Source organism: Panthera onca, chromosome A1 (assembly GCF_046562875.1).
Source record: "Panthera onca isolate mPanOnc1 chromosome A1, mPanOnc1 haplotype 2, whole genome shotgun sequence".
In the NCBI taxonomy this organism is placed as follows: domain Eukaryota; kingdom Metazoa; phylum Chordata; class Mammalia; order Carnivora; family Felidae; genus Panthera; species Panthera onca.
The window spans coordinates 37,052,655-37,065,960 of record NC_138339.1 but is presented as its reverse complement, the minus strand read 5'-3'; the positions used below and the strand labels follow the sequence as shown (position 1 = coordinate 37,065,960).

The following is a 13,306-nucleotide window of genomic DNA, read 5'->3' as shown; positions in this document are numbered from 1 at the left end:
ACTTAAATAAGTTGTTTTTAATGATAATCGTACCATTCACACCAAAATAGCAGGAGAGGCAGATAATGGGCTGTGAGCTAGCTATGTATTTTGGAAAGCCTCTCCTATTCATTATACTGTACAATTGTACAACTATATTTTACAAGTATCTTGAATGTTATTTTTAAACAGCCTTTATTTGTAGGCTACTAAGTATTTGGGTATTTAAGAAATTTTGTGTAGGTATTTGTCATACAAATAGAGTGAAAAAGATCTTTTCTGTTGAATAATGTCAGTGGAGGGCAAATATGGTATATGGTGATATATCTTTCCTGCGATTGGTATAGAATATTTTAGCACATAGGGAATTGAAAAGTATGGTCAAAATAGAGCAGTTTTCTGGAAAGCACAAGTAGGATTTTCTTTTTAATTTGCTGCTAACTACCTGTGGGACTCTGAAGGAGCTCCATCAGCATATTTTCTGAACAAGATTCAGTTTCAGGTGGAGAGATAACCCAAATTGTATTGGCCAAACTGAGGTCATCTGTCCACCCATTGGTCAGAGGAGAATTGAGCCCCTTGATTTACAGTCTTATCAAGGACATGCCCTAAAGGGAAAGGTTCTTTTGTTGAAGAAAAATTGATACATTTTTTATGAGAGGGGGGAATAGATTCCTGTAAGACAATAAAATGGATTTCCACTTAGGATAGGTGGTCATTAGTGTCCTAACAGCCTTAGTTTCTTAACATTCTGAAATTGATTTATTCTATTTACTGTACCTTATTTGCTGCTGTTTTATTTAGAAGTTGCTAGAAACTGTGCCAAGTTCCAGTCTTTTAATCTTAGATGAAAATAAGCAAGGTCAATTTTTAAAATGTGACACAGTTGTATTGCATTTGTGATGTACATTTTTTACCTTCTGTCAAAAGATAAATTGAGTCACATAAAAATTTTCAAGAATTTGCAAAAAAATTTTTTCCCAAGAATTTGAACAACCATTAGTTTGAATCAGGCAGCACCAAATCAAAAGTGGTTAGGAACACTTTGCTAGCATGACCTAGGATAAAGGCTTTTTATACAGCAGATGTGGAAGCACAGCAAGAAAATTAATTAACTGATTAGGTACAGCCTAAGCAGTTGCCTTATTTGGGAAAGCGTAGTTGCCTCTTTGTGATTGGTTGTTTATAAATTTTATTTTCTCTGATACAAGTTGTATTTATAGGAATAGACTCTGGTTTAGATTTTGGTTTGCTTATGTAGGCTACTAATGCTTTGGAGCTGCTGTAAGAAAAGAAATCTCATTTAAATCTCTGAGTGAACTCTTGGGGAGCCTGGGTGGCTCAGTCAGTTGAGTGTCAGACTTTTGATTTTGGCTCAGGTTGTGATCCCAGGGCTGTGGATTAAGATTCCCTCTCCCCCTCTTCCTCTCCCCCTCTCCCTCTCTTCCTCTTCCTCTCTCTCTCTCCCTCTTCCTCTTCCTCTCTCCCCCTCCACCCCTCCCTGACTCATGCTATCACACACACTCTCAAAATAAATAAATTAATTAATTGAAAAATCTCTGAGTGAACTCTTCCTTTCCAATATTTTTTACTCCACCTATATGATGATGAATCCTATACCTATATCTAGAGCAGACCTCTCTTTTTGAGCACTGAAGTCTATTTGTCCTGTGACACTCTGTCTAGACATCTATCTTCCCAAACCCTCTCTTCTTCCAGAGCTCTAAATCTTAATGGCTAAGCTGGAAAGCTTGGAGTCATCTGTGACTTTTCCTTCACCAAACATTAATTAATTGTTTAAAAATTGGTCGTCCCTACCTTCTAAATCACTTTGTTCTTTGCCCACATTTTGATTTATGTGTTTAATGCTTGCCATTAATTAATTGAGTAATATAATATGTTACCTGCTAACTGAGTCATTCACAGAGGTGGAGAAGATAGACAAAACGAAATAATTTTAGTTATTTAATAAATGCTGTTTTGGTGGTATGAATAAATTGTCTTAGGTACTTTAGATAGTGTGCAGTAGTAGGAAAGGGATGCTATAGAAAGACAGGCCTGTATTTGAATCCTGATGAGCTGTATGGCTTTGGGCAGATAATACAATCTCCCTTAACCTCCTTTCCTCATCTATTAAAGTGGAGATGAAGATATCTATCTTATGGGACTCATGCAAGCGTTATACATGATTATGTAAGTGTATCATATAAATATATGTATATTATGTGAGGTTATATATAGTATACACATATACTATATATATATGGCATGAGATATATAAGTTTACACATTTGACATTGGACATGCATTTATTTGCAGGTACTGTTGTTAGCTACTGTTAAAGTTTTTATAGTGCCACTATTTAAGGAAATTTATAATCTAGGGGATAAGACAAAAGAACAATAAAGGCTAACATTAGAGATGGCTTCTGTTATCAGTACTGTTTTAATACCCTATGGGTAATAATCCATTTACTTTGTAGAATAATCCTTTGAAGTAAGTGCTATTAATATATTGACATTAGAATAAAGACATTGAATTACTGATATAATAACTAATTTGCTCAAGGTCATACCTCTAGTTAAGTATGGAGCATGGGGTTGAATTCAAGGACTAGTAAAGTTTCGGGAAAAAAGATACAGGTAAGAATAAAAAGTCACTGATTTGTGGAAGTTTATATATAATAGATACTGTTTTCTTGATGAAGCAGTATTTAAATTAATCTTCTAAGAGTAAAGGGAGGTGTTGGTAATTTTACAGTTTATCTTAGAATGTAGTGAATTACATGTTCAAGTAAACTGTTGGACTTACAAATCACAGAAACAGATGAATAAGTTTATAACCTAATCTATGCTATTGGATTAAATTCCCTGCAATGATATTACTTAGATAAATCTATTCATTGAACATGTTTGCCATCATAAATGCCTTTCTTTGGGTGCCTGCATGTAGAGAATCATCTTTATTTTCTTATTAGAATACCTCAACCAAATGCCAGAAGTTGGGCTGGGAGTGAGGAGGATAGGTTTTTAATGTTTTGCCTTCTTGTAGATGATGAGTGCAATTTCACAAGCATATCTATCTTACCTTTATGGTTTGCCATCCTTAAAGAAACTTGTTACTCTTGAATAGGACTGGTGAGTTACTAGAAATTTCTCAGAGCAACGGCTTCTTTTTTTTTTCCCCACTAAGGGGAAAGTAACCAACAGGAGCCAGACACTGGATGTATCTTTTACAGCTGGTACGCACGTAGTTTAGCAGTTTATATTTGATTTATCTGTATGCCGCTCAGTAGAGCTTAGCATTTTTTAAAAACAAAATGTGATGTGAGGTTAGCAAGATCACTCATAAAAGTAGATCTGAAGAAAGAGTCTGAATTCTCTTTGAATTTCCATCTGAGCTGTTTAAATGCTGACCCACTGGCAGGTGCTTACATGAACACTGGATACTGTTCTTTGACACCATCTTGGACAAAAATAAGCCTTTCTTTGGGTTTTGCACACTCCAAGGGAAACCAGAAAATGTAAGGAGGTGCCAGACGCAAAGATCAGCAAGGCTATAAAAGGACAAACAGCCCAAGGTACCAAATGTTTCTTCTCTAGTTGGAAATTTTGTACAGAACATGAAAGATGAAAGTGAGATCAGGAATGAGTAAGGGCTGCACTGAAACAAAACAAAACAAAACAGAGCAATTGCAGACTTTTAAAATAAAAAGGAAATGTGAATTTTGTGAGAATATATTTTCACATCTTTATTGCCTTCTTCCAGATCCCCTGTATTTTGACAATATTCTTATGGAGTTCTTAAGCAAATGACATCAGACATTTCTGAAGAAAATACTTTCTTAAGGTGGCTTTAAAAATTTTTTTAAAAAAAGATTTGAGTGTAGAATGAAAACATTTTGGCTGTTAGCATTTCTGTTAGGAATTTGTATCAATTTCCTTTCTTTAAAGCAGTAGTTTCTCTGCATGTACATTCATGCACACTTCTTCTTTACCTGTATTTTTTAAGTCTTTGATGTGAAATAAATTTAAGTTTATCCAAAATGCGTTTTCTATAATATGGGCTGGATGTATTAAAAACTTGTGATAAGGAATTTAAATGATTATTTAGTTAGAAAAAATGAAGTAATACTTCACTTCAAAAGTGAAGTAGTCTTTTTAAAAACATTCCATATATCGCGTTGAAATAACACATGTGCAAACTTTAGCTCATAGTCTGTTTAATTGCAGAAGTAAGTAGTTACTTGTGTGGTGGTTTGCTTAATTTTACGGCAGGGCAGCAACTTCTGGAGATGAATCATGAGTTTTTGAATGAAGGTAACCCCCTAGTCTTTCACTCCTAATTGGAAACACAATCAAGGATATAGTGGTGGGTCAAGACTCACTCTGGCCAATGAAAGTAAAGAGAAGTCTGCTGGAAGTGGGTGGTCTTTTGCAAAGGCTTTGATTTCTTGATAATGAGGGCAGATACAGCTTTCTTCTTAACACCCTCTTCCAGCCTTAAGCAAGATCTTAATGCCTGAAGCCCCAGTGGTCATATTTGGCCAAGAGACAACAAGGATTAGGATGAAAAGTCAACAAGATAATAACCTGAAAATAGAAAGTGCCTGTGGCCTTGAAAGCATTCATGAGCAGCTAACCAAACAAGACCTGCTAAGCAAACTGCCTATTTTGGGGCTTCTTAGATATGAAAATAAACCTTTGTTTATTTAAGTCAATATTAGTTTAGCTGCTGCTACTTTTTTTTTTTGTTTATTTATTTATTTTGAGAGAGAGAGAGAGAGAGAGCGCACGAGGGAGGGGCAGAGAGAGGGAGAGAGGGAGAGAAGCCCAAGCAGGCTCCCAGCTGTCAGCACAGAGCCCCACTCAGGGCTGGATCTCAAGAACTGTGAGATTGTAACCTGCTGAAAGCAAGAGTCAGATGTTTAACCGACTGAGCCACCCAGGTGCCCCACTCACCATAATGTTTTTGAGATTCATTCAGTACATTGCAAATATTGGACTTGTTCTTTTTTTACTATTGAGTCCATTGCATGGATATACCACAGTTTGTTTAATCATTTACCTATTAAAGGACATTGGATTGTTTCCAGTTTTGGAGGATTATGGGTAGAGCTGTTGACAACATTTGTGTAAACATATGTTTTTATTACTCTAGGGCAAATTACTCAGGAGTGGGAGTGCTGGGTCATATTTCATCTTTCACTTTTAAGATACATGGTGAATATATATTTCACTTTGTTAGAAACCGTCACATGCTTTCTAGAGTAGCTGTTTCATTTTGCGTTCCCACAACGATGTATGAGCGTTGCTTTTGTTCCACATTCACAGCAGCACTTGATATTATTGAAAAGCTTAAATTTAAAATAATTTTAGTATGTAATAATCATAATATACCTTTTCATTTATTTAGGCCATTTAAATTTTTTTTTGGTCAGTGTTTTTTAGTTTTCATCATGCTGATGTTTTATTAGGTTCATACCTAATAACTTCATATTGGAGATATTGTACATATGATTTAAAAATTTTTGGTTTCCAATGGCTCTAATTTCCAGTTGCTGGTATGTAGAGATATGATTGGTGTATGTTTTCCTTCTATCTTGTGACATTACTTAGTTCAATAAATTAGTTCTAGGAGTTTTAAAAAATAGATTTCTTAGAATTTTACATAGACAGTCATGTTACCCATGAGTAGTAACTGTTTTATTTCTTCCTTTCCAATCTGTATGCCTTTAATTTCTATTTCTTGTGTTATTGTGCTGATTAGGACTTTAGTGAGATGTTGAGTAGAAGTGGTGAGAGCGGACACCCTTGTCTTGCTTCCAGTGTTAGGTAGGAATCATTTCGTTTTCACCTTTAAGTAAGATATTAGATGTAGATTTTTTTAAAAGGTATTAAAAAATAAGATTGAAGAAGTTCCTTTATATGCTGAATTAGCTGAGACTTTTTATCATGCATGGATTTTGAATTTCGTCAAATGCTTTTTCTGCATTAAATATCATAATATGTTTTTTCCCCTTATACTGTTAATGTGGTGGATTATACTGATTGATTTTCAAACATTGAACCAGACTGTGAATGCCAGGGGTAATTCTACACTTGATTGTGGTTCACTCTTCTTTTTACGCATTGCTATATTTAATTTAAAGAATATTTCCTGAGGATTTTTTCCTCTTTGTTCATGAAATATGTTGGTAGGTAGTTGTATATTCTTATCCTGTCTTTTCCCACCTTTAGTGTCACATTAATGCTAGGGTTCATAAAGCGAATTAGGAAGTGTTCTATACTCTTCTGTTTTCTGGAAGATGTTGTATAGGATTGGTGTTATTTCTTTCTTAAATGTTTTTTAAGAAATCACCAGTAAAACAACCCAGACTTCTTTTTCAGAAGGTTTTAAACTATAGATTCAATTTCTTTGGTAGTTTATAAAGCTATTCAGATTATTTATTTCATTTTGAGTGAGTTTTGATAGCCAATGACTTTCAAGGAATTAGTCCATTTCATCTAAGTTGTTGAATTTCCATGTATAGAGTCGTTTATAGTATTCCCTAATTGCTATTTTAATATCTGCATGCTCTGTAGTGATATCCTTTCTTTTACCCCCCATGTTGGAAATTCTTGTCTTCTTTCTTTTTTTCTTTGTGAGCCTTGCTAGAACTTACATTTTTTTATTCATATTTTCAAATAACTGGTTTTTAGTATCTTTGATTTTCAGAATTGTTTTTGATTTTTTATTTCAATGATTTCTTCTTTTATTTTTATTATTTCCTTTCTTCTAATTTTTTTGGTTTCATATTGCTTTTTTTTCCAGTCCCAAAGAGTGGAAACTTAGGTTATTGATCTGAAGTTTTCTTTTCTTTCTTTCTTTTTTTAAATTTTTTTTAAATGTTTTTATTTATTTTGACAGAGAGAGAGAGACAGAGCATGAGCAGGGGAGGGGCAGAGAAAGAGGGAGATACGGAATCTGAGGCAGGCTCCAAGCTCCGAGGTGTCAGCACAGAGCCCAGCGTGGGGCTCGAACTCACAGACTGTGAGATCATGACCTGAGCCGAAGTCAGATGCTCAACCGACTGAGCCACCCAGGCGCCCCTGAAGTTTTCTTTTCTACTATAAGCATTTAATACTGTAAATTTCCCTTTAAGCACTGCCTTATTTGCATCTGATAAATTCTGATAATATGTAAATTCATTTCCATTTAGTTCAAATTATTTTCTAATTTCCCTTGAGGCTTACTCATGGAACCATGAATTATTTAAAAATGAGTTGTTTGGTTCCCAAGCATTGGAGACTTTACCCTTGAATCTTTATATTATTGATTTTAGTTTAATTCCATTATGAACAGAGAACATACTTGGTATAGTTTCATTTCCTTTAAATCTGTTAAGATTTACTTAATAGTTTAGGATATGTTCTATTTAGCAGCTGTTCCACATGCATTTGAAAAGACTAGGTGTTATGCCTTCATTGGAAGGAATCTTCTATAGATTTCAATTATATCCTATGGGTTGATGATGTTATTCAGTTCTATAACCTTGCTCATTTTCTGTTTACTAGATCACTGATAAAGTAGTGTTGAAGTCTTCAACTACATCCATGAATTTGTCTAGTTTTCATTTAATTTTTGTCAGTTTTGGTTCATGTATTTGAAGATTTGTGGTTAGATGAATACACATTTAGGATTGTTAAGTTTTCTTGCTGAATGGATTCTTCTATCATTAAGTAATGTCCCTCTTTATCCCTAATATTTTTCTTGGCTCTGAAGTCTACTTTGATAATAATATAACCACTTCAGCTTTCTTTTGATTAGTTTTTCATGGTATTTGTTTTTTTATCCTATTACTTACAACCTACGTATAATATTTATTTCAAGAGAGTTACATGCCAATAGCATAGAGCTGTGTTGTTTTATTTCAAATCCTTATTGACAGTGTCAAATAAGTGTCAATCTTTATATGGTATGTTTAGATCATTTACATTTAATAATTAAGTATTGACACATTTGGAATTAGGGCTACCACTTTATATTTGTTTTTTGATAATTCCTTTTATTTTTAATTTTTCTGTCTCCCCTTGCTTATCTTCTTTTGGGTTATTTGAACATTTTTTTTTTTTTTTTTTACTATTTCATTTTATCTGTTGTGTTTACTGTATTGTTTTGAATGTTTTTTAAAAAAATATTTATTTTTGAGAGAGAGAGAGAGAGAGAGAGAGAGAGGGAGAGAATGGGGGAGGGGCAGAGAGAGAGGGAGAGAGAGAACCCCAAGTAGGCTTCACAGTCTCAGCACAGAGCAGAACTTGGGGCTTGATCTCACGAACTAAGATCATGACCTGAACTGAAATTGAATTGGACGCTTACTCACTTAACCAACTGAGCCACCCAGGCGCCCCTTGAATGGATTTTTTAATTGGTTGCTTTAGTGTGTAAAAGTACATACTTAAGTTTTTACAGTTTATTGGGGATCAATATTTTATTACCTCAGATGTGATACGGAAACCTTATTTTTATGCAGTTTCTTTAACCCCTACCCTTTATTTTGCAGTTATCTTACATGTTATATGTACATGTATTGAAAGGTCTATCAGAAAATGTAGTTTTTTCTTTTAGCCATCAGACGTGTATTAAAGAACTCAAGAGGGAAAGCAATAATCTGTATTTACTGAAATGTTACCTATTTCTATTGCTTTTCTTTCCTTTCTGATACTCAAAACTGCCTTCTGATAACATTTTCCTGTGCCTTGAAGTGCTTCTGTTAGTAATTATTTTTTTTTTTTTTCAACGTTTTTTATTTATTTTTGGGACAGAGAGAGACAGAGCATGAATGGGGGAGGGGCAGAGAGAGAGGGAGACACAGAATCGGAAACAGGCTCCAGGCTCCGAGCCATCAGCCCAGAGCCTGACGCGGGGCTCGAACTCACGGACCGTGAGATCGTGACCTGGCTGAAGTCGGACGCTTAACCGACTGCGCCACCCAGGCGCCCCTGTTAGTAATTATTTTAAAGCTTTTTTGCTAGCTCTGAATTTTCTAAGTTTTCCTTCATTTGTGAATGTCTTTATTTCACCTTTTCTATAAAATATTTCTGCTGTATGCAGAAAGCTAGGTCACCAGTTCTTTTCGTTTAGCACTTTACAAACGTTGTTTCACTTCCTTCTGACTGTTGTTGTTTCTGACTAGAAATCCTCAGTTTTTTTGTTTTTGTTTTTGTTTTTTTCCAAATCACTGTTTTATTAGAAGTAATGTAACATTTTCCTGTGGCTGCTTTCAAGATTACTTGTTTATCTTTGGTTTTTGGCAGTTTGATTATTATGGATATTGGACATGGTTTTTTTATGTGTGTGTTTATCCTGTTTGGGCCTTCTCAGCTTCTTGAATCTGTAATTTTAAGTTTCACCAAGTTTGAGATGTGTTTATCTCTTATTTCTTTAAGTATATTTTTTATACCACATTTTTTCTACTCTTTTTCTGAGACTTCAGTGACACAAATGTTAGACCTTTTGGTATTTCCCCACAGTTTCATGTCTGTTCATGTTTTAAATAAATTGTTTTCTCTCTGTTAAGAAAACTGCATAGTTTCTGTTGATCTCTTTTCAAGTTTATTCACTTTTTTCTGTCAGCTCTATCCTAATATTGAGCCCATCAAGTAATATTTTAAAATTTTGGTTATTATTTTAGTTTGAAACTTTCCATTTGCTGTTTCTTTAGAACTTCTATTTCTTTGTAGTGCCTTTCTAGTTTCTGTTGATTTCAAGAGATTTTTGTCTTAATTTTTTGCAACATTTAAAAAATAACTGCATTGAAGCCTTTGTCAAACAATTCCCGCATCTCTGTCAACTTGGTGTTGGCATATGTTGATTGACTTTTTACATGCAAATTGAGATTTTCCTGGTTGTTCATATTCCAAGTAATTTTGGATTGTATCCTGGACGTTTTGCATATTATGTTATGAGACACTGAGTCTTTTTAAATTCTATGAGGAATGTTGAGATTTTTGTATTAGCAGGCAAAATACCCAATGGCCTTCTAAACCACAAGCCCCAGTTGGTACTCCCTTGGCTATGATTACAATGTCAGTTCTGTTTTCAAAGCCTTTTCAGTGCTATTTGTGTCTGCCCCATGTGTGTGCTAGTTAGGGGCCAATCTGAGACTTGGACAGTATATATATCTTAGTTCAGTTTTCAGAGTCCATTTAGGGTCAAAACCATATATACACAGCTCAGTGGTAAGTTTAGTAGCCCGTAAGTTAATTTATAAGGTTTCTTTTCCCAGATTCTCCCTCTGCAGTCTCACTGGTATGTTCTGATGCCCTTGGAGTCCTCTGGCTTGAAATAGGAGATTTTATTTACTCTTATAAATAGTATAGTTCTGGCTTATTAAATCCACTGGGTTGATAAGGAATTTTTAAATTATGAGGTAATTTAAGGAATAAGGAAATTTCATATTACTTAAAAATATTGGGGTACTTCCTTGTAAGAATTACTATAAAAATTGTCATTGTGCTCTACCAATAGGAGATGTCAGTTGGCTCTTGCTATACATCAAGCTCTTGCTATCTTTTTCATACTTTCTCCGACATACTTTCTTTAAAGTTATTTTATTAAATTATTTTTGTGACACTTGAAGGCAGTATGTCTTATGGTGTCCATCACATCAGTAATAAAAACAATTAAGGTAACTTGTAACTAATACAACTAAAGATAACTAGTGTGCTATAATACAGTTTGATACACCACCTCAAAGCTTCTATTTATATTATTTCTAATACATAAATAATATGTATTATTATGTATTGTATAAATATGTATTTATTTACTAGGAGTGGAAGGAAAATTAGATGTTTATTTTTACAGTAAATATTTATTAAATATAGTAAATATATTTATTACATATATTAATTATACATATATTAAATATATTATTACAGTAATTATTTATTAAGTAAATAATATATATTATTAGGTATTGTACTGTTACGTATTATGTAAATACATATTTTTATTTTCTAGGAGAGGAATGGAAAATTAGATGTTTATTATAATAATTATTACATATATTAAATATATTATTCCAATAATAATTATTTATTACATAGGTAATATGTATTATTATATAATACTATGTATTATATAAATATGTAAATTTATTTACTATTCACTATTTACTATAATACTATGTATTATATAAATATGTAAATTTATTTATTTATTTACTAGTAAATTTATTTACTAGGATTGGAATGGAATATTAGATGTTTATTATTACAAAGAGTTATTGCCCTGTAATAATGATACATGAAGTCAGCTTAAAATTCTGTATATTTTAATTTGAAACTTTGTATGTTACAGTAATCTGAACCTTCTTTAAAACAGCTTCCAGGGGCTCCTGGGTGGCTCATTTGGTTAAGCTTCCAACTCTTGGTTTCAGCTCAGGTCATGTTCTCATGGTTCAGCTAGTTTGAGCCCCTTATCGGGCTTTGCACTGATGGTGCAGAGCTTGCTTAGGATTCTCTCTCTCTCTCTCTCTCAAAACAAATAAATAAAACTTAAAAAAAATAAATCAGCTTCCATTTAAGTTTAGTAGGAGGTCATGTCAACTTTATTATAAAACATTTAACTCAACAAGCACCCTTTTATTTTAGGTTTGCAAGACTTGTCAGTCAGTTAATGAACAAACACTATTTTACTGAGTGTCTTATGTGTTCTACACTGTGCTAGTCTCTGAGCACACAGCAAGGAAGAAACTAGAACTAGGCTCCTGCCCTCCTGGCACTTAGAGGAAGAATATTTTTAAAGAAACAATTACAAGAGTATGATAGAAGTACAGGATGGTTTGGTAGCCCAAATATGAGGGTTGAAGGGATCTTAAAGGCTGTACCCCAAATCTTTGCTAAGTGGTCTTTTGGCCTGTGATTGAATTTCTCATGATGAGAAGTCCACAATCTGCTGAGTCACCCAGTCCAGTTACTCCTGGAAGAATTGGACAGTTTGTAGCTGGCGAACTTGAAGTGCCTCACTCTCACTGTATTTGAGTATAGTGTTCAGATAGGTGACAAGATACCTGAGTAGAATCCATGTGTCACCATATGCCTTAGCCGTTCAATTCTTTGACACTTGTGGAAAATGATTTTTCATTCCTATAGAAAATGCTATTGTTAAGTCAACATTTTAGGGAGAGGACTTTCTTCTATGTGTCTGATCTCTACGCCGTATGTTGAGAATCATATTTCTTATGTCACTTATCACTTGTGGCAATTTATACATTATCATACTTTTTATATAAAATAGTACTGGTTCTCTTACTTTCCCAGTGCTACAGTGGTAGGACTACAGTGTCAGGTTTAAATTTGTTATTTCCCTCTTGATTATATCAGTCAGAATTTAATAAAGTATGTGGTGTTCACATGCAGTGACCTTGCAAAAGAATTTGTCCTATAGCCTCAAACAGCAGTCATTTGTTGTTTGGAGCGAGTCATTAATTTTATCTGACAGATTGAAGATGGTATGGGAATTAAGGTGCAGCCTACAGACCACCTGTCTCAGCTGACTTAACCAATGACATCATTCTGCTTTCTACTGTCCAATCACATTTGTTCTGAATCTCTGACCAACACATGCCAGTTCCAGAAGATACTTTTGCAAATGACCTGAATCATGACTGATAACATTTGTGTCTGAGGTTTCTATCTATCCTGCATGATAAACAGAGGTTGAAACTGATTAATGTTTTATAGTCTGTGTTCACAATTACTAGGGGGAAGTAATCACAAGTCACAATTCATTGAAGAGGACCTGGTGTTTCCTAATGTGATTTAGATCGCCTCTCTCTTAAAAAAAAAGTGCATCTTTTCTTTCAGGAAGAGCCCCAGTGAATAAGACACCCATATACCTTTCCAATTTATTGTAGTTAAGTTGGCTGAAGTGTGTCCTAGTTTTAAGCCATTAGACCGGGTATTATGTTATTTGTTTAATAACCTCTACTAAAATGACGATGTTAATATGAATGAAGGACACTTCAGCAGCACTCATAGCTGCTGAGAGTACCATGCTAATTAGGTTTCGTGACTGACTTCTCCAGTAAAACATGAATCTGGGAAAGGAAAGACATATCTGGTTTCTTTTGGCCTGGAAGATAAACCATTATAGAAAAAATTTAAAGGTTTATGCAAGCATGCACAAACTTCCCATAAATAGAGGAAATGAATTAATGGTAAGAGAGAAAGAGGAGGGCATGAAGCTAAATATTACTATCATCATATTATTACTGATTTGCGATCAATGTAGAAAAATGATCATTAGTTAATCTTATGGCAAGTCAGTATTTAGTGAGGAC

At 34.0% G+C, this 13,306-nt stretch overlaps 1 long non-coding RNA gene across 1 annotated transcript in view; it reads left to right on the top strand.

The window, feature by feature from the left end:
• Positions 1-13,306, top strand: part of LOC132680114 (uncharacterized) — a 62,027-nt gene that overhangs the window by 183 nt on the left and 48,538 nt on the right. Inside the window, exon 2 of the long non-coding RNA XR_009610523.3 lies at positions 2,548-2,621. This is a non-coding gene — a long non-coding RNA (uncharacterized LOC132680114). The remainder of the gene's footprint in view (positions 1-2,547; positions 2,622-13,306) is intronic.